This window comes from Phoca vitulina, unplaced genomic scaffold (assembly GCF_004348235.1).
Source record: "Phoca vitulina isolate PV1807 unplaced genomic scaffold, GSC_HSeal_1.0 scaffold55, whole genome shotgun sequence".
Classification (NCBI taxonomy): domain Eukaryota; kingdom Metazoa; phylum Chordata; class Mammalia; order Carnivora; family Phocidae; genus Phoca; species Phoca vitulina.
In genome coordinates, this window is record NW_022589758.1 from 6,601,148 (window position 1) to 6,627,553 (window position 26,406).

The 26,406-nt window shown below is 38.5% G+C and overlaps 1 long non-coding RNA gene and 1 other non-coding gene across 2 annotated transcripts in view; both read right to left on the reverse strand.

Moving 5' to 3' along the window:
- Positions 1-840: 840 nt before the first annotated feature.
- The window catches only part of LOC116622816, a 59,065-nt gene continuing 33,499 nt past the window's right edge, over positions 841-26,406 (reverse strand). Inside the window, exon 3 of the long non-coding RNA XR_004297625.1 lies at positions 841-1,271. This is a non-coding gene — a long non-coding RNA (uncharacterized LOC116622816). The remainder of the gene's footprint in view (positions 1,272-26,406) is intronic.
- Positions 23,604-23,707, reverse strand: LOC116622924. The gene has a single exon (XR_004297638.1). It is a non-coding gene; the product is annotated as a U6 spliceosomal RNA (small nuclear RNA).

Below are 26,406 nucleotides of genomic sequence, written 5' to 3' on the forward strand. Positions count from 1 at the left end.
AATCTAGAGCAGCCACCCACCCCACCCTGAGAGAATTCTGTACTCTCTCCCTTAGTTTCTTATCAAGTCCCCACCACTTCTTGCCTCTCTGGTCCCAGATACCTGGCAATGCATCACTCTCCTCCCCATCTTGTAGTTCTGTGCCCTTGTGTTTCCTCTGGCATTAATTTCTTGGCACCCTTTTCCAGCTTCAGTTTTGCTTACTATTGGCCTCCAAAATGCTCCCTGTTGCCTGCTCTAGCTCCCATCCCTGCATCTCGAAGGAAAGAAAGGAGATGTTCTTGTCTAATTCCCACTGCAAATCTGGGAGCTAATTCTGCCAAAAGAGCCATGTGGCATTTTAGTGAAAGGTTGGCAGCATGAGAGGAAGGGGGTCGTGTGCATGACTGGCTATGTTGAAATACCCATCTTCATAACTAGAGCCATGGGCCATGTCGAAATACCCATCGTCATAACTAGAGCCATTGGCCATGTTGAAATACCCATCGTCATACCTAGAGCCATTGGCCATGTTGAAATACCCATCTTCATAACTAGAGCCACTCTCCTTATAGCACCTGCCTTTTGACCTCTCAGTGCAGGGTCTAGTAGCTTTTATAAACTGTCATTGCTGGCTTGCTTTCAATATTTGCTAAAAACTTTTTTTCCTGGTTAGTACTTGTAGCTCTATTGAACATTTTACTTCTCAACCTGTTTCCTATTTGGAATAGAACTTGATGAAAATTACCTCCTCAAGAGAACCTTGAGTAGTGCTTCTCACACTTAGAAACCCACATAGAGCACCTGAGGGTTTTGTTAAAATGCAGATTCTGCTTTTGTAAGTCTGGGGTGGGGCCTGAGACTCGGCATTTCCAACAAGCCCTCAGATGCTGCTGCTGTTGGTTCAGGAACCATGCTTTGAGTAGCCAGGATCTATGTGTCTTTTGATATCAGACTTTGTAGCCATGATTCATGAACAATAATTCGGTTTATGATGGTTGCATTTAACACCCAGCATTTTCCACAAGCATGTATACTCTACATACCACATTTTGGAAGGTATCTGGTAGAACTTTGGATCTGCAAGCAGATAATGGTCAAGTGGCAAATTTCCTTGTGCATCTTCTCAGAGATCTCTTCTGATGGGTCTGAGAATGAGGAAGGAAGATCACATTCTTGATCCAGAACAATTTTTGTCTGTAGGGATATTTTAGGTTGATGTTGCCTGGAGAGTTAGAGCTGAACTAGCAGCTTTCTCAGAGGAGGCATTCAGGTGTTCTGGATCTGAGACCCTGAGAGATACAGAAATAATTAATACCAGTCAAACCTTCCTAAATGCAGCATTCTTTCAAACCATAAAAGCGCTTGTGTAATTAACACTGGTGGCAAACAAGGCAGTGACTATTTCTCAGCTCCTATTTTTGATCACTCGTTTCCCCCAACCTGGAGATACTTCTTTTGATTTCAGCTGTTGATGCTGGATCAGAGATATTTTCAAACTCACTGCAGAGAACCTAGTAAATCCTACCTTTTTCTAGCAGGAAAATTAGCCTTAGGCATAACTGTCTTTGCAACTCTCTACCTGCTGAATATCCAGAAGCAAGCAATGGAAATATCAGAAGGCAGGAAATGACCCAGAGATGGCCACAGGGCCCATCTGTCATGACATTGTATTATAATCTGTTGTCTCCACATTGATCTCCCTCCTCCCACTTTCCTCATCCTGTTCCCACCTCCCAGAAACATTTCTCTTTTATCTTGAGCCTTAGCAGATAGCTTTTCCTCCCAAGTCACTGATGAAGGTGACTAAGATTTTCTGAAGTGAAAGTGTATTTTGCAGCCCCAATGTGGAATGTTCTCCCTTTTTTTTCTGCATTATCTACCACTGTTAAGAAGGTGGCTTGGAATGGTGTAAACATTTTTGTTCTCATATTTAGGTTAATACTTATCATTTAATGAACTAGTGCTCCCTGCCGAAGCTTGAACTAATAGAAAGCAATAGGTATAGGAAATAAAAAGAGAAAAATCTCTTTGGGTTGTGGATGGCCGAAGCACAAGTTCAGAAACTTGGAGTTTCAGGGAGTTTTGCTGACCCAGCTTTTAAACTCCTAGGCGTGATTTAATTCTTTACCTTCTCCTCTCCCTCCAGGCTGCTTTCTGTTTTTCTTTTTCTCCCCATGCTTTAAGCAGGAGACTGGGGCAATCTGGACCCACAAACATTTAGTTTATTATTTTCTGTGACCATGGTTAAGCCAGTGGGAGATATCACAGGGCTGCAGTACCCAATAAATTCCCAAGTGAGCAGACCCAGCTTAAGCCCGATTCTTCCCCTCATGAGCTCATCTTTTATCTGATGGATGAAACTAATGCTGAGATCATTGTTCCCTGCCTCATTGCTGTTTAATTCATTTTCATGTGGCAATTCTATTATAATATCAGTACCATGAAGATTAAGTCCCAGGGCAATCAGGAGTGGTTCCATCTTTGATAAGGTCCCAGGTTTACTTGTTTAATCTCCAGTAAAGCTCTTGGCTCATCTTATTGTTAAAGCCGCAAGAGCACAATCTTTCTGTAGCATTACAGTTGCTTTTTCTAGATCCCTCTGACCCAGACATTTCCCCCCAGAGCTACTTTACTTACACTAATTAGTACATTTCTCTCCTTTAATACAGTAAAACTCCTATTCAGATCTCCATTCAATAACATACATTTGGAATCCACCTTGGACTTTTGGGAGAAACGCCACTTTTTACAGGAGAGTCCAGCCCTGATGTCTATTGCGGGGCCACCTAGCTGCATAACTCTGCAACTAAGAAAGAACTCATGAGTCAGACTACATGAGTTTGTGAGCTTTCCCAAAGAAGGGCCTGTATTCTCCTCAATCTGTCTCCTATGTTATGTTAGCACTGTGAACCCTTGTTTTTGTTCCCCCAAATGAAAATGGCTTTATTATTTATGTCATTATAAAAATAATTCATGCTTAGTGTAAAACATTCAAACAATACAGATTAGTATACTGAAGGAAAACAGTTATCTTGAATTCCACCCCTTGGAGATTAATACAGTTCACAATCTTCCAGACCTTTTTATACATATAGATACAACTTTATGCAATTGGAATGCACTCTTTTGGCCAGATAATACATTGTTATCATTTCAGCAAGTACAGATATTGAAATAGATATTTATTTGCATTGGATTGAATTGCAATATGAACAGAAGCTAAAGGCTGCTTGTAATTCTTTTCTTAAACCTTATTTTTCAAGGCCCCCTCCCCTATTTCTTTCCTTTTCATTCCTCTCCTTCCTCTCTAACCAGGCCTCCCAGCAGCCCCTGAGGGGCAGCTTTGGCTGGGGCAGTTGCCAGGGAGAGGAAGAGAAGGAAGGAGGTGCAGGTGGTTAGGCAGCGGGAGGCGCTTTCCATGCTGTCACTTCCAGGAGAATTGGCCCTCTCTACTCCTGCCAGGTGGGAGTCGAAATGACGTCAATTTCCCTTTTTATACCATCTCCTTATTTTCTATACTCTCTCCACCCTTTGCCTCCTTCCTAGGCAGCAGAAGGGAGGTATTTGCAGAGAGGTATCTGCACAATAGTCAAGCTCCTCAGGCGATTCTGACTTAGGGGGTGCACAGCTCCTCTTTGAGACATGCTGCTGTACTCATTGCAGACCAGGTGCAGCTTATGGCTGAATCGGAATCACCTGGGGAGATGGTTAATAATACAAACTCCTGCACCTCATTCCCGGAGATTCTGATTTTGTAGAGCCGGATGTGGCCTAAGACTTTGGGTTTGTTTTATTTTATTTTTTTAAACAAGATCACTAAATGATCCTGAGGAGCAGCCAGGGTAGCCCATGCTCTACTTCCTGGATACTCAAAGTGTGGTTCATGGACCAGCAGCAGTATCATCATCATTGCCTATTAGAAATGCAGAATCTCAGGCCTCACTCTGGATGTACTGAATCAGAGCCTGTATTTTAGCAAGAGCGCTGGAATAGTTGTATTGCATGTTACAGTTTGAGAAGCACTGCTCAACTCCAGTGACACAGAATGGGAAAATTCTTTGTGGAGTTAAACTGAAAACACTGTGACTTACTTGATTCCCACCTACTGATTGGCTGGTGGGATTTCACAAAAGGGACCTACAACTTTCAGCAGTGTTTTCCTAAAAGAGATGTAGTAAATAGTACAGATAATTCCAAGTTAAAGGAAATTGTCCACCATTTTGAACCTTGACTTGTCTTTGATTTTACGTATGAAATCCTCATGAAAGAAGTCAAGGTTGCATGAATATTTTAGGTTAAAGATTAAAATTGGACCATATTCTTCTCTTAAATAAAAAAGCTCTTGGCAAAAAATTTAAGTGGTCCTAGGTAATGTTTCTACCAACTTATGCAGTGCCAGTATCCAGCCAATAACAACTGTATTTCAGAAGAACAAAAATAGCAGTTCAACGTCATTTTTATTAGTGAACTCATTCCCTGCACCAGTTCCTGTGGAGACATCATTCAGGGAAAATTTTGGCCTTTGAAGTTGTTTATGAAAGCTTCTTTTTTTTTTTTTTAAAGATTTTATTTATTTATTTGACAGAGAGAGATACAGCGAGAGAGGGAACACAAGCAGGGGGAGTGGGAGAGGGAGAAGCAGGCTTCCCACCGAGCAGGGAGCCCGATGCGGGGCTCGATCCCAGGACTCTGGGATCACGACCTGAGCCGAAGGCAGACGCTTAACGACTGAGCCACCCAGGCGCCCCGAAAGCCTCTTGACTAGAATTGTGATTCACCTAAATTTGTCCCAGAAAACTCATCCTTAAGCATAAGCATGTTGAGCATTCAGGTTATTGTTTCATAAAGATACTATAAAGAAATACTTTCTTTTCTCCCACTAATAGAATATCATGGAATTATTTCTCCATTTAGTTTTGTTGCAGGATAAAACCTAAGTTGTTCATGATAAGCTGATCTTCAGGGCCCCATACATTCCACTTCCATGGTTTTCTCCTTCAAGGATACCTTTTATTCATACAGTCCTTAGAGCCCATAACTTCTCTGTGCCTTCTTGCTTGTTTCAAAACTCACTCCCTGTATGATTTCCTAAACCTTTGTAACATTATATCCATTAGAGAAAGAAACCTATCTCTAGAGCCATAACTCAAAAGGGTGCCCCCTATCTGGGATAGGGTAGGCTGACTATGGCACCAGTATGGTGGTTTTGTAATGCCCTCAACAAATTAGGCTCCTATCTTCCTGCTCTGCCATTTGTAATGTATAGCTCTTGTACTTGGGTTTGCAATATGGTTGCTGTGCCTCCACTAATTGTGTTTATCTTTCATGAAGGAAGAATGGAAAAGGGAAAGAGCTATTGTTTTTATAGGTCTTCCCTTTTTAGCAAGCTATCTGGGTGGCCCCGCCCAATGATTTCTACTTATATCTCAGAAACCAGAGCTGGGTCACATGACCACCCCTAGATGAAATGGAATGTGGGCACATTGCTACCCCTGACCTCCAAATTGGAATTCTGTAACTAGAAAAGAAGGGGAAAATGGATATTAGGTAGGCACTTAGCAAGACCTGCCACTATCACTAAGTTGTAAGTAACTCATAAGATATTTGCATTTTAAAGGGGAACAAAGCCTTAAGTCAAAAAAATAAACCTTGGATAGGAGAATTTCAGGCCTTGGCTACTGTGTACTTAGTCTCTGTGTCTAGGGATGAGAAATTCTATTGCCTCTCAGCTCTCGCTATATAGAATACATGCCTGCTCTGTCTGGGTTTAAGTTGGAGCCTGCTTAGATAAGAAACAACACACTCCCAATGTGAAGCTTAAATCCCCCTGGCTCAGCCCCAGCTGTGCTTTGGGAAGTGATGTTCCTAATCAGAATCTCTAAAACAGAAAGATCCTCCCAAATCCTTGCTTTTATTTTGGGAAAGTGTTAGAATAGTTATCTTGAATTGTGTTTTCTATGGTCAGTTAATTGTTTTGATCTGGTTGAGATTCTAGTGCAAACCATACATGCTTCATTTAAAAAATGACAACGTGTATTTAATGTAAGGGCTTAATAAAATCAAAGTTTACTAACTTCAGTAATTACTAAGGATGCTCTGCTTTTACTCTCTGGACAGACCCTTGATCTGGCACTTATGCTCTCTTTAGGGGAGAAGACCCTAGAGGAGAGAAGGATGGATGCCTTCCTGGCCTCATGCTTAGTGTTGAGAGAATGGGAGGCAGACCTCTAGGGTGAGTGGGCTTGGATATGTGTGGAAAATAGTGATTTCAACTGAAGTAGGGTTGGTAATCCGGTCCTGAGACTGAGAGCAAGAGAACCAGATATCCCCTCCCCCTGCTTTTAGGGACACAGAAGGAGAAATGTGAAGAAAGAACACAGAAGTCTCAGTGCTAGGAAGGGTCAGAGGGGAAAAAGATGCTTTGTGTGACCAAGACAAAGTACCAGGTAGAAGAAGACACTAGAAAGGTCTAAGAAGGAGTGAGAAATTGCTGAGGCCAGAGCTTTAGACACAAAGCCCAGATCAGAGTTTGGGCCACAGACCTTGCTTTCTGTTCCCCAATAGCTTAGAGAGATCTGGGTGGCAGTCATGGCTTTTCCATGAGTTTGTGAGACTCTGTGGGATTGTGTGTCATTATAAGTGCACTGAATATTTAAAATTTGGGGAAAGGTTTCTGTTACAGTTAGTATTGCTGCTTAACAAACAATCCTAAATTAGTGGTATAAATAACAACCACTATTTTATTATGCTCATAGCTTCTGGGGTTCAGGAATTCCAACAAGTCACAGTGGGGATGGCTTGTCTCTGATCCATGATGTGTGGGTCCTCAACTAGTTTGGGGTAACTTGAGTAGCTGGGGGCTAGAATCATCTGGAAGCTTCTCCTCTCATATATCTGGGGTTTGTGTTAGTGTGACTCAATGACTGGGTTCAGCAGGATTTTTGACCAACACATGGCTCTCCATGTGGCTTGGGCTTCTCACAGTATGATGGCTGAGTCCTGAGAGGGAAAGTCCCAAAAGGGAGCCTCTGAATGATACAAGTGATCCCAGAGAGCCAGGGCAAGCTGCATTTATGATCTAACCTCAGAAATAATCACACAGCATCATTTTCATCTTTCTCTTGTGGTCAAAGCAGTTACAAGTCTGTCTAGACTCAAGGCAAGGAGTTTTAGAGCAGCCCCCTCTTGATGGAAGGAGCGTAAAAGAATTTAAGGCCTTTAAACAAACAAACAAAAAAACAAACAAAGAAAACACTCACTCCTTGAACTTGCAGTCGGAATCTTGGCTGTACATTTTCTAGCTATGTGACCTTGAGCAAAAGACTAAACTTCTCTGACCTCTAATATTCTCATCTACCAAATAGTAGGTTTGGGTGAGGGCTAAACGAGATAAACTTATATTGAAGCACCTAGCACATTGCCTAGAACATGATGTGTTCAATACTGCTTGAGCGTAAATCTGAAGAATGCTTGGGGGAATACCAAGTCTAAAGTGAGGGTTATTTTCTCAGGTGTAGAATCAGGGATTAAATTGAAAGATGTATTGTGCTTTTAACAAATACACACCTATTAAATACCTACTACATGCCAGACATTTCCTCCTAGCCAGGAACGTCCCTTATTCAAGAGTTAGACTTGCATCTAAAAATACCAGACATGATATTTTAGGTGGTTATGGACACAAACATTTTCTAAGCCTCTTCTTCCTCCAACCATAAATACTGTCCAGAAGTGAACTTTTGAAGATTTCTTTGTGCATTCTTGAGCTCTTCATCTCTCTGCACCTTTTGCAGGTATTTTATTTTTTCCATTTTTGCATCTATTAAGCTTCTTGCATCCTTAAAATATGGGATTGACTTAGTTAAAATTTTCTGGAAAAATGATGAACACTCTGTGCTCAGATGAGGAGGCTCTCAGGAGAGTCTGATATGACAGAAAACACTTCATGGTGTAATATCACACATACCTTGCCCCTTGAGGAACAGCAATCATGGGTAATACCTTTACCTATATACTGAAGATTACCAGGAGGAAGAGGCGGTGTGGATGAGGGAGAATTCTCACAATTCAACAAGTGACATTGCTGATGAAAAAGTGGATTGAGAACTGCAAGCTAACTTTCTGTCCATGGAACGACTGTGTTCTTTTCAGTTATGGGTTCTGTGTGGCATATTGTGGATCACATCCTTCTAGCAAAGTTCATTTTACATAAGGAAAACAAAAAGTTAGTAATAGAATATGTAGAAATAGTTTGACCTTGAGATACTAAAGCTGTTCTTAAAACCAAATGTAGCTGATGCTTTTGTGACCCCAAACCCATTCCCTCTGCCTTTCTGTGATTTCAGCAGTAGCTGTGGTGGCCATTTCCTGTGCACGTTGAAGGATTATCTCAAGTTACTGTTACATCTTGCTCAGTCCACACATATGGCAACCTGAGAGTATGGCACAGAGTGGGGCATGGAAGTTAACACCTCTGGATGTTACTCTGAAACAAAGAGCTACAGGAGTGGACCCATAAATGCTTCCTGTCTGATGGAGGAATAATTCCAAGGCACATTCTACACTGTTTCCCAGTGGGGCTCAGGCAGGAGTCAATTCCAGGTGCCTACAGCAATAATCATCTCAGTAACATACCCTTCATTAGCTTCCTTCCTTCTCTGCCTTAATCTCCCTGCTCCTTCATTCCTGATCCCTGGGATCACCTCCCAAGTGAGTCCACATCTTTTTTTTTTTAGGTTCTGCTTTGAGGGAACCCCAATTTAAAACACCAAGTGTCCTGGCTGAGTTAAACCCGAAATTCAGATATGCTCCAGGGAAGGAGTCCCCTCATTCCAACCCTAGTACCTATTGCCTTGCACTGATTATCATGGGAGCTGAGGACTCATCTGAACAAAGAATCAAATTGTGTCCTCAAGGTAGGATGGTCTTACAACAATGCCACCTGATGGGCTGGGATAGGGAATAGGGCTTCTTTTTTTTTATATAAAGATTTTATTTGTTTATTTGACAGAGAGACAGCAAGAGAGGAAACAAAGCAGGGGGAGTGGGAGAGGGAGAAGCAGGCTTCCCGCGGAGCAGGGAGCCCGATGTGGGGCTCGATCCCAGGACCCTGGGATCACGACCTGAGCCGAAGGCAGATGCTTAACGACTGAGCCACCCAGGCGCCCCAGGGGAATAGGGCTTCTGAGAGAAAATTTACCTTAAAAGAAGAAGGAGTCTGCCGTAATTCATTTATTTATTCAGCAGATATTTATTGAGAGTCTTCTATGTTACAGGTACAGTTCTATATGCTAGGGATACATCAATGAATAAAAGGAACAGAAATATTTGCACCCATAAGTTTATACTCTAGTGGGAGAAGATAGACAATAAACAATTAAAATAATAAAAAGTGAATTTTAGATTATTTTAGAAGACATTAAGTGCAAGGGTAGAATAAATAAGAGAGTGAAGCAGTACAAGCAAACAGGGTGATGGTGTTAACATATGGGTGGGGTGGTATCTTGGTCTGCTTGGGCTGCCATACCAAAATACCACAGACTGGGTGGCTTGAACAACAGATATTTATTTTCTTACAGTTATGGAAGCCAAAAGTCCATGATCAAGGTGCTGGAACATTTGGTTTTTAGTGAGAACTCTTTTCCTGTTGCAGAAATGGCTATCTTTTTGCTATGTCCTCATATGACCTTTCCTCTTTGCACATGGGTGGTGACAGAGAGAGAGAGAGAGCAAGAGCACATGAGTGAGCTCTGCTGTCTCTTCCTCTTCTTGTAAGGAACACCAGGCTATCACATTAAAGCCCCACCCTTATGACCTCATTTAACCTTTATTACTTTCTTATAGTCCCTATCTCCAAAGGCTTCAACGTATGAACTTAGGGGCTCATAATTCAGTCCATAACAGGTAGTTTGGGTATACACCTTTTACAAGGTGACATGTCAGCAAAAATGTGAAGGAAGTGAGCAAGTTATCCATGTGGATATCTGAGGGAGGACAATTCCAGGAGGAAGGAGCAGCTGCTGCAAAAGTCCTGACAGGACCTGCCTGCCCTGACAGGAGCGTTGAAGAAATAGGGAGGACGGTCAGTGTGAGTGAAGTGGGGATTGTCAAGGGAGTTGTAGGAAATGAGATTAAAGAGAAAAGGCGGGTCAGGTTGTGTCTGGCTTTCTGTACCAACACTGCCTTCTACAACGGGAGACATGGAAAACTGGGCTCAACAACATCTAAAGTTTGGGTGAGGAGGAGTGATTTTAGGTATAGATGGCATGGTAGCCCTTACTTGACAATGTCCTGATCAAAGTACCTTTGTGGTCTTTTGTTGAACGAATGAATAAAGTCTATGCTACAAAGAAGAGAGGACTGTGATTATTGGCCAAAACAAAAGCAAAACCAGTCATTAAACTGTTCAATTTGTTGTGGCTCAAGTAACCTGTCTATGAGTGCCATGTAACAGAGCACAAATCATAGGGAGAGAAGTCTTTTTTTTTTTTTTGCTTCACCTCAGGGAAGACTGGAAGTGTCAGAGGGGACTGCAGCCAATGCTGAGACCGCTCAGCTGAGGGGAGGCCCCGGGTTGGTAGAGGACCAGCCCAGTAAATGCAGGGATCTTGTTGCGTAAAGAATCAGCCCAGGGGAGAAATAAGAGTAGAGAAACAGACTGCTGTGTTTATAGGCATTGGAATATATGAGAAAAACAGCATCTCAAGTTTGTGCTGAAAGAAGAAATAATTTAACAAATGATGCTAAGACACTTGGTTATTGATGTGGAAAAATTCATTTGGAGCTCTATTTAAATCTAGATAGATTAAATATTTGAATATTTGAAGTAAAAAATATTGTTGGAGAAATTGTAGGTACATGACTCAGGCTAGGAAGGACTTTCTAAGCATCACCTCAGGAGAAATAAGAAGGAAAAAGACTGAAAAATTTGACCATAAAGGGGTTTAGAAGTTCTCTATGGCAAATGCACTGTAAAGACATCTGTAAAATTGGAAAAATATATTTGTAACAGCCATGATGGAGAAAAGATTAATATCCTTAGCATTTAAAGAGCTTTCTTATAAATAAGAAAAATAAAATCTAATAAAAATGGATTAAGGTTGTGAATAGTAAACTTACTAATGAAGAGACAGATGAAACATTAAAACATGTGAAACAAATAAATGCAAATTAAAATAATAATGAGATATCCTTTCTCAGAATTGCAAGGATAAAAAGATTGCAGACACATGGTCTTGGCTGAGATGTCAGAAAACAGGCACTTTTTCACGTACTAAAGGTTGTTACTGATAGAATTATCCTGCTGAGAAATTTGGCAAATATGTATCATATCCATATATGTATTATTTAGCTCAAAAATGCCACTTCTAATCATTACCCCGAGGCAATGATTCAATATACATGTAAAGATGGGTAGACAAGAATGTTATTTTTATACTGTTTATGCAGAATAAAAACGGAATGATCTAAATGTCTAGCAATAAAATGACACATAAATTAAGGTGTCTCTAAAATGGGATACTATGCAGCAATTAAGAATATGATAACGCTGAATATTAATATGAAAAATTTTCTTTATAATATGAGTAGAAGATACAATTCACAAATCTCCAAGTACTCCGCAGTACAATCCCATGTGTTTGCATGTATATATTTGCATAGAAAAAGTGATAAAATGATAACAGTATTCTTTCTGAGTGGTGTTACTGTGTGTGATTTTTTAGAAGACTTTATTTCAGAGGGAGGGAGAGAGAGAGAGAGAGCGAGCACACAGGAGCAGGGGGAGGAGCAGAGGGAGAAGCAGACTCCCCGCTGAGCAGGGAGCCAGACATGGGGCTCGATCCCAGGACCCAGAGATCATGACCTGAGCTGAAGGCAGACGCTTAACCAACTGAGCCACCCAGGAACCCCTTAAAAAGTTTTCTTTTTGTTTATCTGTATTACCTATTTAGTTTACAATGAAGTTGTGTAACTTGAATAATAAAGGAATATTTTCAAAAATTAAAGTTTAAGTTATATGTTTAAATTACTAAGTTCTTATATATCTAATATTGAAACGTTTGTGGTATTTCTCAAGTTGAGGTTTTCTCAAGTCCAGCTGATTTGATTTTTAAAATTGACATAAATATTGTATCAAGAAAGTCTTGTGTTTTACATAGACTTAGTATTTCCTCTGGCTGTCAGTTTTGCCTCTATCTCATTCTTATGACCAATATATTTATCTCTCTGACATTTGACATTTTAATAATATTGGAAGGAACAAGATGAGCAATTAGAACAGAGACCAGGATTATACTTCCTCAGAGGCTGACTGAAGTAGAAAAAGTCATCTGTGGGAACATGAGCTCTTCTTTTGTAATAACTTTCTTGAGATGTAACTCACATACCATGTAATTCACCCATTTAAAGCAAAAAATTCAAGATATCTTAGTATAGCCAGAGAATTATGCAACCATCACCATAACCAGTTTTAGAACATTTTAATCCCTTTAAATACAAACCCCATACTCTTAGCAGTCAACTTCCATTTCCCCCAATTCTTCCACCTCTATGCAAACACTCTATAGATTTGCCTATTCTGGAAATATCATACAAATGGAACCATACAATATGTGGTCCTTTGTGACTGGCTTCTTTCATTTATCATAATGTTTTCAAGGCTCATCCATGTTGTAGGATGTGTATCAGTGCTACAGTCCCTTTTATTGCTGAATATTATTATTCATTTTATTCATTATTATATTAATATTATTACTGCTGAATAATATTACACTGAATAGATATACCACAATTTATTTATCCATTCACTGGTTCATGGACATTTGTATTGTTTGTACTTTTGGCTATTATGAATAAAGTTGCTATGAAAATTTGTCTATAAGTTTTTGTGAGGAATGTAGGTAGTATTTTGTTTACTAATTCAATCTCTTTTCTTGTTATATGTCTGTTCAGATTTTCTTTCCTGAGTCTTTATAGGAGTTTGTCTATTTTATTTATCTAATTTCTGGGAACATGTGCTTCTGGAAAATATCTGGAGTATAAAGGGGAGGGCAGGAGAATAGTGGAAGATTGTGTAGCAGCCCTGAGATCCCTCTTGTAATTCCTGAAGTCCTTAATAAAGTGACTGAACTCACAAAATCTTGAGTGTGACCTGATTTTTTGGGGAACAGGAATAACAACAATAACTAAAAGCAGAAATAAAAGCAACAACAAAACAGGGATCAAAGTAATTTTAGATTGACCTGAATTAATTAACAAGAATGCCTTTGCCATATATTTGGGATTCAAGCAGCTGGTTCTGTTAGCTCAGTTGTTCCAAAATTTGTACTTAACAGTGGTCTATATGAACTGAAGTTGGGATGCCAGAAATACCTTGGCATGATGTGAAGTAAGGAATTCAAAGGCTTAGAGAAATAAGAATGTTGGAGTGGATTTATCATGTGTGACTGGCTTACCCAACTCAAACTATGTCCCCTGAGGCTAGCTAGGAAATATTCTGTTCACCATGGCAATAAAAAATAAATTGGTGAAGGTGAAAACAGCATCCTTGAAAAGCACTGTATCGCTTTTCTATAGGTTCTCTATAGGCAGGGGACAAAGACAGGAAATGCAACCATTGAAATGGAGTGGTTGAGGCAGAGTAATGAGTGTTAATAACACTTTGTTGCCAGATGCCATTGGGTGTGGTTACCATAATAGGCAACAAACCCAATGCTTGTCAGAATGGCTTAACCCGCAGATCTTTGGTGGAGGCTAATTGATTATGGTGTTTCTGGGAATGAAATAAATGACAGTTCACTGAAATTGTTCCTGATCTGTATAATCTAGAACCTTTTTTGTCTGGTGAACAGAGACTGAGTCATAATGTTAGAGAGTATGGGATCCTCTTTCAATTCCTAGCCTTTAAACAATCCATACATCTAGAGCTCCTTTAATACTGCAGTTGGAATCATCCATTTGAAATCGAGCCTGAGCTCTGATTGGTGGATGAAGATATTTAAGAGAAAACATTCTCTTCATCTAGTGCTGGAAACTCCAGCATAAGAATAGGAAGTAAAAAGGAATTTGTGGACCAAGGGTACTGCAGGGTCATTAAGACATGCCAATCCCACTGGATTATAGGCAGTTTATAAGAGCCTGCCAGTGAGGGTGTTGAATCTGCTCAGATGGGTGAAACTTGTTTCTAAGATAGCTCCTGCTTATAATGACCATCGCTTAGTATATCTGCAGTTTTCCCTGGGTGTTCTGATTTACCTAACACAATCTGTAAACTAATGGTGGAGACAGTTTTAAGTTGGTTGGTCTTTGGACACTTATCTGTTACAACCTTATGACTTTAAGACCCTTTCAATTAGCCCACCTCAACATTTGACAGTGATTCATACACAGTAGGTGATCAATAACTGCTTGTTAGTTTATTATCTAAGACAGGACCATGTTTTAATCTTCTTAGACAACGAAGAACTTGTCCCAGTTTCAAAGTAATATATATTTTTTCTTATTACAAAAAGAACACATTCTTATTGTTGAGAATTTGGGAAATAAGAGGAAAACTAAAGGAAAAAATAATAATAGTTTTGGTATATACTTCCTTTTAGTCTCTGTTATTTGCCTCCCCCAAACACAAAACCAGATTGATTACACTATTTAGGTCGATTTCCATGATTTCTGACAACAGGGATCAGGTTCCATGAAATAATAGTTTATTACATGGATATACTTTAATTTTTTAAATATATCATTCTATTGTTTAATAGACATTTGTCCTGATTTTTGAAAAATTATAGATAAAAAACATCTTTAGGTATAAATCTTGTTCATATTTTTAATCTTTTCTGAAGGATAAAACTCTAGAAGTAGAATTACCTGATCAAAGAAAACATATATATATATTCCAATTTATGCTCCTAACATTATATTTTGCTAACTGTTCCCTCATTAGTAATTTGTGTCTTCTTTTTACTTTTAATTCTTTGCTAATTTGGTAGATAAAAATGGATACTTGTTTTATCAGTGAACTACTCCAAAGCATAGTAAGTTAAAACAACAATTTATTATGTCTTACGATTCTGTGGGCTGGCAATCCAGGGCTATGTGGTTCTTCTCTTGGTCTTAGATCATTTATGCATCTGCAGTTCTGTGACAGCTCAACCGGGGCTGAAGAGACTAAGATGGCTTCACTTAAATGTCTGGAAGTTATTTCTAGCTGTTGGCTAAATCACCTTTTTTCTTCCCATCATGGTTTCTAATCCTGAAATACATGTTAAACTGAGCTTCTTCACAGTCTCAGGGCTCCAAATCAATGGCAAGATAGAGAAACAAGGCACCATAAGGCCTAAGCTCCAGAACTAGCACATAGTAATTTCTATCAGATTCTTTTGGTCTAAGCAAGCCACAAGGCCATCCCAGCTTCAAGGGATAGAGACATAGATTTCATTTCTTCGTGAAAAGAGTATCAAAGCCACATTGCAAAGGGGCATGGAGCCAGAGAGGTGTGATTCACTGGGGGCCATTATTATTACTCTCTATCATACTCGTTATTCAATATGATTATTTTCAATTGTGAATGAGGTTATTTTTCTAGCCATTTGCATTGATTCTTTTTTAGATTGTCCTTTGCACATTTTTATATCATGTCTTAGAGTTATCTTAGCAATTTTAAGAACTTATATCTTACGGATAGTAATTTTAGTCTATCATATTTGTGGCAAATATTTTTCTCAATTTGTTGATTTATTTTTCATGTTGTGTATCTTTTTCTTTGTCATTTTAAAAATTATGTTTAAACTTAGGAAACCTCTCTGTACTCGAAAATCAAATGCCTATTCTTCTAGCTTTTATGTGGTTTGATGATTTATGTTTAACTTTTTAATCTATTAAAGTTTATTTTGGCCCATGATATGGTAATAGTTTAATAAGATTTTCTTATATAGCTGTCAGTTTCAACTCTACACTTCTTATGGAAAAATCCATCCTTTCCCAACTGATTTGTAATACCTACTCAATCATATGGTAAATATTTATGCATTCTAGAGTTTTGTTCTTGTATTATTGCTCCCTCTATAAACCTCTTACTGGTCTCATTATTTCAATTATTTGAGATTTATAAATAGCTTTAATATCTAGGCGAGCAAGCCTACTATAATTTCTCTTCAAAATTTTTCTTGATTAATTTTTGCCTATTTATAATTCCAGATGAACTTTAGAAATATGTTGTCAAATTAAAATCAATCCTCATGAGATTATGATCAGACGGTCTTACCCTTCACTTAGGAAGAATGGACATCTTTACAAGCTTAAGTCTGCCCAACCAGGAATATGATATTCAAATCTTCTTTTATTGCTTTTAATAAAATAAGTTTTTATATATATAGGATCCAAACATTTATTATAAGTTACTTCTAAAAGACTGTGTTATTTTTAAAAGACTTTGTTATTGTGTTTTCATTATATTTCTAGCTGCTTATTACCTAAACTATTGATTTCTTGATAATTACCCTGCATCCAGCCACTTCTTAAAATGTGCTTATTAATTCTAATAGTTTTCCTATTGATTCTCTTGCCTTAACTAGGTGTGCAATCTTAACATCTGAGAATGATAAAAATTCTTTCTTCTGCCTGCCAATAATTGTACCTCTTTTTTTGGTTTAATGTCTTATTGTATTGGCCAGAAATTCCAGAACAATATTAGATAGGACTTGCCTGGTTTTACAAGCAATAGCAAAGAGGTTCTGTAACCAGAAACTCATTCCAATGTTTCAAATTTTATGCTGTAATATGTAATATGTATGTAATAGGTAATACGCTGTTTTGCCTTTCCCAAGGCCAATACTGTTATGTCATTTTGCTAACTTTATTTTATTATTCCTCTGAGTATATGGTGAAAAATATTCACAAGTTTTCTGTGAAAAAGCCCTACAGTCACATGAAAAGAATTATTAAATATTTCCTCATTTATCTCTTCTTTCTTTTTCCTTTCACTTCTCTATTTCTTGTTTATCAAAACTTCTCGTAGTTGTGATTTTCCCTGGATCATTTCCAAATTTTCCATGTGTTTGTTTAACTATGGAATGTGGATATGGACCCCAACTTTTGGGAAGAGGTTGAATCTTGTGAGTAATTGGAAGGATTGGTTCACATTTCTTACTAGTTATAATTTCAGTATTTTGCTTTCTAGTGTGCAGTGCTCAGCCTTTTATTTGTTATGGAAATTAGGTCTTTATCTGACAAAATCCACATGTGGTTCAACTGTCTTTTACTTCCTAGTAGCAGACTCATTACCAAAAAGGCCTCCCTAGATTTGCTGTCCCTCTTTTACCCCACTTCTCTATTACCCTTCACAACAAAACTTCCCAAAAGGTTAGTTTTTACTGTCTCCACTTTTTCAGCTCATAAGTTCTCTTTAACCCATTTAAGTCTGGGTTAAATCTTTAAAATCCCCATCATGCTACTGAAACTGTTCTTATCAAGGACCCCATCACCTCCACACTGCTGAACCCAGTGGTCAATTCTCAGCCCTCATCCTACTCATGCTACCCACTGTTTCAGCGGCATTGGAAACTGGTCATTCTTTCCTTCTCAATTGCTTCAAGGGTGCCACACACTCTTCTAGATTTTGTCCTACTCCCTGCCAGTCCCTCTTAGTTTCTTTTTTTTTAAGGTTTTATTTACTTATTTGAGAGAGAGAGAGAGAGTGAAAGAGAGAGAGCACAGGCGGGAGGTGGGCAGAGGAAGAGGGACAAGCAGACTTCCCGCAGAGCGGGGAGCCCAACACGGGGCTTGATCCCAGGACCCTGGGATCATGACCTGAGCCGAAGGCAGACGCTTAACCTACTGAGCCACCCAGGTGCCCCCCTCTCAGTTTCATTTGTTGTTCTCCTCCACTTCGTGACTTAAAAATCATGGTAAGATATATGCAACATAAAGTTTACCAGTGTATGGGGCGCCTGGGTGGCTCAGTTGGTTAAGCGACTGCCTTCGGCTCAGGTCATGATCCTGGAGTCCCGGGATCGAGTCCCACATCAGGCTCCCTGCTCAGCGGGGAGTCTGCTTCTCCCTCTGACCCTCCTCCCTCTCATGCTCTCTGTCTCATTCTCTCTCTCGCCAATAAATAAAATCTTTAAAAAAAAAAAAAAGTTTACCAGTGTAACCATTTTAAAGTGTACAATTCAGTGACATTAAATATGTTCACAGTGTTGTGCAACATTTTTTATCATCCCAAACAGAAATTTTGTACTCATTAAGTAGTAACTCCTCATTCCCGCTTCCCCCTAGCCCCTGGTACCCTCTATTCTACTTTCTGTCTGTATGAATTCGCCTATTCTAGGTGCCTCATATAAGTGGAATCATAAAATATTTGTCCTTCTGTGTCTGGCTTCTTTCATTTAAGCATAATGTCTTCAAGCTTCATCCATGTTGTGGCATGTATCAAGAATTTCATTCCTTTTTATGGTCAAATAATATTTCACCACTATATATTTTGGTTATCCATTCATCACATTTTGTTTATTCGTTCATCTGTTGATGGACATTTGCATTTGAGTTGTTCCTACCTTTGGGCTATTATGAATAACACTGTTATGAATATTGGTGTACAAATAATCTTTTTGAGTCTCTGCTTTCAATTTGTTTGGGTATATGCCCAGGAGTCGAATTGTTGGATCATACAGTAACATGCTGTGTAACTTTTTGAGGAACTGCCGAATGGTTTTCCACAGTGGCTGCGCCATTTTGCATTTCATTCCCATCAGCAAGGGTTTCATTTTCTCCACATCTTTGCCAACACTTGTTATTTTCCCTTTTTTAAAATATAGCCATCCTAATAGGTGTAAAGTGGTATCTCATTGTAGTTTTGATTTGTACTTTCCTAATGACAAATGATGTTGAGCATTTTTCATGTACTTATTGGTTATTTTTATATTTTCTTTGGAGAAATGTCTATTCAAGTCCTTTGCCCATTTTTGAAAATTGGGTTGTTTGTTTTTTGGTTATTGAGTTGTAGGAGTTCTTTTTTTTCCCTGGATATTAATCTCTTATCAGATATATGATTTGTAAATATTTTTCCCATTTTGTGGGTTGTCTTTTCACTCTCTTGATAGTGTCCTTCAATGCACAAAAGTTTTTAATTTGATTAAATCCAACTTTATCTTTTGTTGCTCGTGCTTTTGGTGTCTTATTCAAGAAATCATTGCCAGATCCAATGCCATAAAGATTTTCTCCTATGTTTTCTTCTAAGTGTTTTACAATTCTATCTCTTAAGTTTAGGTCTTTTATCTATTTTGAGTTAATTTTTGTATATGATATAAGGTGTAAGCATCCTACTTCATTCTTTTACATGTGGACATCCAGTTTTACCAGCACCTTTTTGATTTTTTAAATATTATAGCATGCTTCAGCACATTCTTTGATCCACTGCTCCTCTATGTCCTTGATATCTAGGTGACTTCCCTTGGTGATCTCATTTACTCTTATGGCTTTAAAAGCATCTATATACTGGTGTTTCCTGGATTACATCCCCAGCCTAGATCTCTTCTCTTGAACTCCAGATTCATACATCTAAGTTGTTATATATATTATCCCCTACAACTCTAGACTCATATACAAATTCTACACTTCCAGTTTGGCATTGTAACTCTTAATGTGTTCACTTTCTTACATCATACACAAAAATAAACTCAAAGTGGATTAAAGACCAAAATGTAAGACCTGAAACCATAATGTTCTTAAAAGAAAACATAGGCAGTAAACTTGGACATTGGCTTAGCAATATTTTTCTTGATATGTGTCTCCCCAGGCAAGGGAGACAAGGGCAAAAATAAATAGCTAGCACTACATCAAACTAAAAAACTTTTGCACAGCAAAGGAAACCATAAGCAAAACAAAAGGCAGCCTGCTGAATGGGAGAAGATTTTTGCAAATGATATATCCAATAAGGGGTTAATATCTGATCTATATCAAGAACTCATACAACTGAACACTAAAAAACCCCAGATAATCTGATTACAAAATTGGCAGATGACTTGAATAGAAATTTTTCCAAAGAAGACATCCAGATGGCCAACAGACACACGAAAAGATGCTCAACATCACTCATCACCAGGGAAATGCAAATCAAAACCACAATGAGATATCACCTCACACCAGTCAGAATGGCTAGTATCAAAAAGATAAGAACTAACAAGTGTTGGTGAGGATGTGGAGAAAAGGGAACCATTGTGCACTGTTGGTGGAAATATAAATTGGTGTGGCCATGATGGAAAATAGTATGGAGGTTCCTCAAGAAATTAAAAATGTAAATACCATATGACCCAGCAATTCCACTTCTGGGTATTTATAAAAAAAATAAATAAAAACACTAATTCAAAAAAACATATGCACCTCTATGTTTATTGCAGCACTATTTACAATAGCAAAGATATAGAAGCAACCTGAGTGTCCCTCAATAGATGAATGGATAAAGATGTGATACACATACACAGTGGAATATTACTCAGCCATAAAAAATGAAATCTTGCCATTTTTGGCAACAAGGGTGGACCTAGAAGATAATATGCTAAGTGAAGTAGGTCAGAGAAAGACAAATACCATATGATTTCACTTATAGGTGGAATAAGACAAAACAAAACAAGACAAATGAACAAACAACAAAAACCAGAAGCAGACTCATAGATACAGAGAACAAACTGGTGGCTGCCAGAGGGGAGAGATGTGGAGTGATAGGTGAAATAGGTAAAGGGGATTAAGAGGTACAAACTTGCAGTTATAAAATAAATAAGTCTTGGAGATGAACAGTACAGCAAGTGGAATATAGTCAATAAGATTGTAATAACTTTGTATGGTGACAGATGGTAACTACACTATTGTAGTGAGCACTGTGTAATGTATAGAACTATCAAATCACTATGTTGTACACCTGAAACTAATATGTCAACTATACTTAAATTTTAAAAAGCCTGTTAACATGTCCAAAAATTAACTTATGACCCTCCTTCTGTGCCCAAATATGCCTCTCCCCTAGTCTTTCTTAAGACTACCATAATTCCCCCCAGGAGCCTGGGCCAAAAACTAAGATGCAGTCCTTACTTCCTTCTTTCTCTCACATCCCATATCAGCAAATCCTCTGGGCTCCACTTTCCAAACATAATCTAAATCCAACTACCTCTCACTCCTCTGCTGTGATCTCCCTAGTTCAAGCCCTCCTCTTCTCTTGCCAGGATTCTGCAGGAACCTCATAATGATATTCCTGCATTCACTCTTACAATCCTATAGCTCATCTTTTACTAATTAGCCAAAATGACTTTTTAAAACTGTAAATCTGATCACATTATTTCCTTGCTCAAAACTTCAATGGCTTGCTATCATAATCAGAATAGAAAACAAATTCTTACTGTGGCCCAAGGGCCTTGGTTCCAGTTACTATTGCTGTATAGTAAATCACTTCAAAACTTAGTGACTTAAAACACAACTGTTTTATACTTTAGAAACTCGGGGCAGGTGTTGACTGGTTGGTTCTTCTGCCTGATGATGGAGTCAACCGAAGTCACTCAGAGGACTCAGTCAGTGGATAGGCTGATCTGGACAGTCTAAGTTTCATTCACATGTCTGTCTGGCTCCTTGGTGGGATGAATGGAAATCTAGGTTTAGCTGGAACTCTTGACTGGAGTGCTTAAATGTGACCTCTCCAGCATGACAGTCTCAGCATAGTTGAAGCAAGTATCCAAGAAACCAAGTGAAACCTGCATGGTCATTTTAAGACCCTGCCTTGGAAAGTGTTTAGTGTCACAATTCTCTATTGGTTGAAGCAGTTCAAAGCCCACCAGCTCCAAAAGGAGGTAACTTAGAGCCCACTTCTTAAAGAGAGGAGTGTCAAAGAATTCGTGGCTATTAAAAAAAAAAAAAACTGCCATAGCCTGACATAGCCTAGCTCCTATGATATTTATCACCTCATCTCCAGCTTCTCTCTGCCTTGTTCACTCTGTTTGAGTCACACTGAAACGCTCCAAACTTTCTTGTGCCTTAGAGCCTTTGCTCTGGCAGTTTTCTCTGCTTTGAATGTTTTCCTTCAGATCCTTGCATACCTTACTCTTTCATTTCATTCAGGTCTCTGCTCAAATGTTCCTTCTGTTAGAGCCTTCCCTGACCACTCTATCTGAAATAGTACCCTCCCCTCAATGACTCCATCTCCTTACCCTCTGTTATTTTCTTTACAGACACACCCAACCCTGTATCACATTTATTTATTTTTTAGCTGTGTATCAGTGTCTCATTCATCAGCATATGAGTTTTTTTTAAAAGATTTTATTTATTTATTTGACAGAGAAAGAGACAGCGAGAGAGGGAACACAAGCAAGGGGAATGGGAGAGGGAGAAGCGGGCTTCCCCCTGAGCAGAGAGCCCGATGTGGGGCTCCATCCCAGGACCCTGGGATCATGACCTGAGCCGAAGGCAGACGCTTAACCTACTGAGCCACCCAGGCGCCCCTATCAGCATATAGGTTTTATGAGGACAAGGACTTGGACTGATATGTTCAGTTGTGTCTCTAGCACCTTGAACAGAAACCGACACAAAGTTGCTCCATCATTCCTGTTAAATGAGTGATTGAATTCACTTGCATGTTTTCCATTCCCATTTATAATCCTTCTTTTTCATTTCACTCTGAAGAGAAAATGCATTTCTAGTCTCTTGTCTTTGGGGGTAGTTTTCTACCAATGGTGACTCTTTATCAACTGGCAGTCATTTGATTTTGAAAGACTTTTGATGCAATCATTAAACTTTTGGACAAATACTAGATTTGAGCAGCGGAGTTTATTTCTCTGGTCTTTGATTTGCTTTTTTTTGTGTGCTCTCTGTGTGTGTGTGTTTGTGTTTATTAAGCCCAGGCTAGGTAATAGCTTCTTGTTTTCTATGTGCCAAAGTAAAAACCTGAAAATGACTCTTACATTTTTCACTAGAAATATATTTACAAAAATGAAACTTTACAGAAATTGCTTACATAAGACTGCGTTATTAAGTTGCCTCAGGCCCTGTTATAGCATATGCTTTCTCTTACCTGAAGAATACTAGGAAAGAATGTATACATTTACATCCTACTTCATTCCAGAAAGGGATTTGAAGCAGACTATATTCATAATTGGAGAAAATTAGTAAACTGTGGCAAGGCAAAAATAAGGATCCAAAAAGTGAAGAAATATTCCCTCACCCCCAGATATGCCAGTCATTACATTAAAATGTGAAAAAAGAGAAGTTTGCAATAGGAATCTTTTTTTTTTTTTGGAATTGCAAAAGTTACATTTGGGTGTTTTAATCATGGAGAAAGACAATGATAGAAATGCATCTATTTATGCTCTTATAGATTAAGCCATGATTGGAATAGACTGATTTAAAAAATGCTTGAGAAATACTGGGCCTTTCAATGGAGTTTTAGGTATTTTTATTTACTTATTTTATATAGATCAATTGGTAATATTTTCATTAGCCTTCTGAGAATTAGCATTCTAAATATGCTGAGTATTACCTCTGGATCCAGTATTATTTTAATGCTCTGTACCAACATTTGCAAGTCTGTTGTACGAATCTTTTTTTTTAATGTTTACATTTTTTTTATTATTATGTTATGTTAATCAAAAAATATGGAACGCTTCACGACTTTGCATGTCATCCTTGCGCAGGGGCCATGCTAATCTCTGTATTGTTCCAATTTTAGTATATGTGCTGCCGAAGCGAGCACTGTTGTACGAATCTTTATTCAGTGCTGGCTTTGCACCTAATTTTTTGCTATTGCTCTATATATGGATTGAAGCAACACAGAAATCAAAAGAAAATTCAATGAACAAAGGATAACATCAGTAGTGTTTGCAGTGCATTCAGCTCAACCATCATTTGGTGAATACTTACTGCATGAGTCATGAACTTAAGGGCATCTATAGACCAAGCAGATAAATTAGTGAAACAGGGCAGATGTATGGAAAATCAATTGCAAGAAATATAATCAAGATTTCTTTGTTTTTACTGAAATACAGCGTGAAGAGATAACATAATAAACACAGATATACTGATGGAGATCATATTTTACCATATACATGGGGAAATGCAAATTGAAAATAGACACAGTAAATTATTAATTATTTTCTTTCATGTTTCATACTTTTTTGATTTGGAACTGGAAAACAGATACTTCTGAGAAAACATGAAGTGTCAGGTCTTATATTTCATATTGTGAGGTACAGGGTAGAATTCATCCTTGAGTCTTCTATCTGATTTTGATATTCAGTTGAATTCAGTTTCAAAACAGAAAGAAGCTCTTCATAAATTGATAGTTCATTTTGAACATGGAAAGGATCATTGCACAGTGTTTTTATATTTAGGATAAATAAATACAATTATTTCACTTTTAGTATTATATTGCACTGTAGTTCAATAACTTCTATTTGGAGCTCCCAATTCACACTATCAGTGATAGATGAGGAAGATGAACTGAACAATGCTAGTTTATTCTCCAGTACTTGGAATTTGGGATTCAATTTCATATTCTTGGAAATGTAAAACTGGCTGTGGCTTTTACATTTTTCAATAAAGGAAAGTAGGTGAGATTACTTTCTGACAAATGAAATTCCTAAAGATCCACTTTTTTTTGTGATTAATGAATAAAAAATTGCTCTTTGCTAATGTCCTTGATGAGAAATAGTCAAAATATTTATAGGGGTCATAATGTCAAGTCTTTGATTCAATTTTTGCTGCTAAGTTGAGATGGGCATTTTTTCTTGGGTATCATGAATCAGAGGATATCATCATTTAAAAAAATCATTCAACATCCATTCATGATTAAAAAAAAAACCTCCCAGCTAAACAGGAAACTATTGAAGCAATATAGATCTTTTTGCCCCTGCAGTTCCCTAATAACATTTACATAATGCTAGTGACATAATTACATATTAACAATGCATCATTCATTCTGCTGCCCATGACTCTTTCAGATGTTGTAACTGTGTTTTGTTGATGATGATCACAAATGCAAGTCTTATTCAGAGTATGCAGGAAAATGTGAATAAGCCATTTTCTGGTCATGTTAAATTAATCACTCAGAATTTTATAGCACAAAGGTAGAACAGCACATCGCTCAACCATATCTTCTCTTAACCTCTTTAGGCCTTCACCACTGCATTCCTAGAATTCAATCTCTTTCAGTATTGACTATACCCCTGTTCTGTACTCAAAGCCACCAGTGGGGAGGAGAGTGGAGGATAGATGAGGGTCCCAGGGCTGAGTGAGAAGAGCAGTCCCATTTGCACAAGTAATGTCTGTCCCTGTCCCACATGGCTTGAGACTGATTTGGGAGAGCACAGAATCATCACATCACATCAATCAGAGGCAAGAAGGGACATGAATATACTGTTGGCATTGTTGAGTGATGGCTTCAAAAGCGTTTGAGGACACAGGCATGACCTCCCTTTGAGTGCCACCAGCAGCTTTGGAGGCTGTGGGGGGGGCGGGTAGAGGATCAGCTTGTGTGCCAGCAGGGGAACACACATAGTAATGGGTGCCTGCCGCCAACGTTGCCACCTTTGGGTGCTATAGGCTGGAAGCAGCTTTGCCCAAGTGTCAGTGATGGACCATTGATAGCTTAGAGATACTTGTCCTCTGTGTGATATGAGTGAGAGCCATTCCAATCAGCAAGTCTTAGGCAATTTCATGAAAGAAATACCATACTGGCTGGTGGGAACATTGGGCTCATCAGGCTGGCCTCCTGCAACTAGGACCTCAACACCAGCCCATAGATATGATTCCTGGAGGTCTTTGGGGCTTGTGGTTAACCTCATGCAAGAGGTAGCATAGCAGTTCAAAAAGCAACTGGAAGGGAGAATGACAACCAGTGATTGGATCACACACTGGTTCCAGTCTGAGCAAAGTATACACTGCCTGGGAAACATTGTTTGTTGGGCCAGTGCTGGTGCTAGAGGGGAACTTAAAAAACTTCCAGGAAGGCAGCCCTAAGGCCCAGGGCTTCTTATATTTAATACATATTCTTTCATAAAATCTCCAAATGTAAATAATTTGGTGTTAGGCAATTAAATTAATATGTATTTCATAGCAGCATTGCTGATTTTATTCACATTCAAAATAAATCCTAATGACATTGCACTCCCTTTCAAGTTTACTAAATGTTTCATCACATGGTATGTTGGTTAAGAGCACAGATTCTAAAGCTAGAATACTTAGAAATCCCAGCTCTTCTACCTGCTGGCTCTGTGACTTTGAGCAAGTTACTTAACTGCTTTGCACTCCAGCTTCCTCATCTATATAATAGGGAAAATAATAGTACCTATCTCATAATTGTATTGAGTATCAAAAGTGTGAATACATGTAAATACCTAGAACCTTGCCAGGTGTATGATACACACTGCACAGGTATGTGCTAATATTATTGTG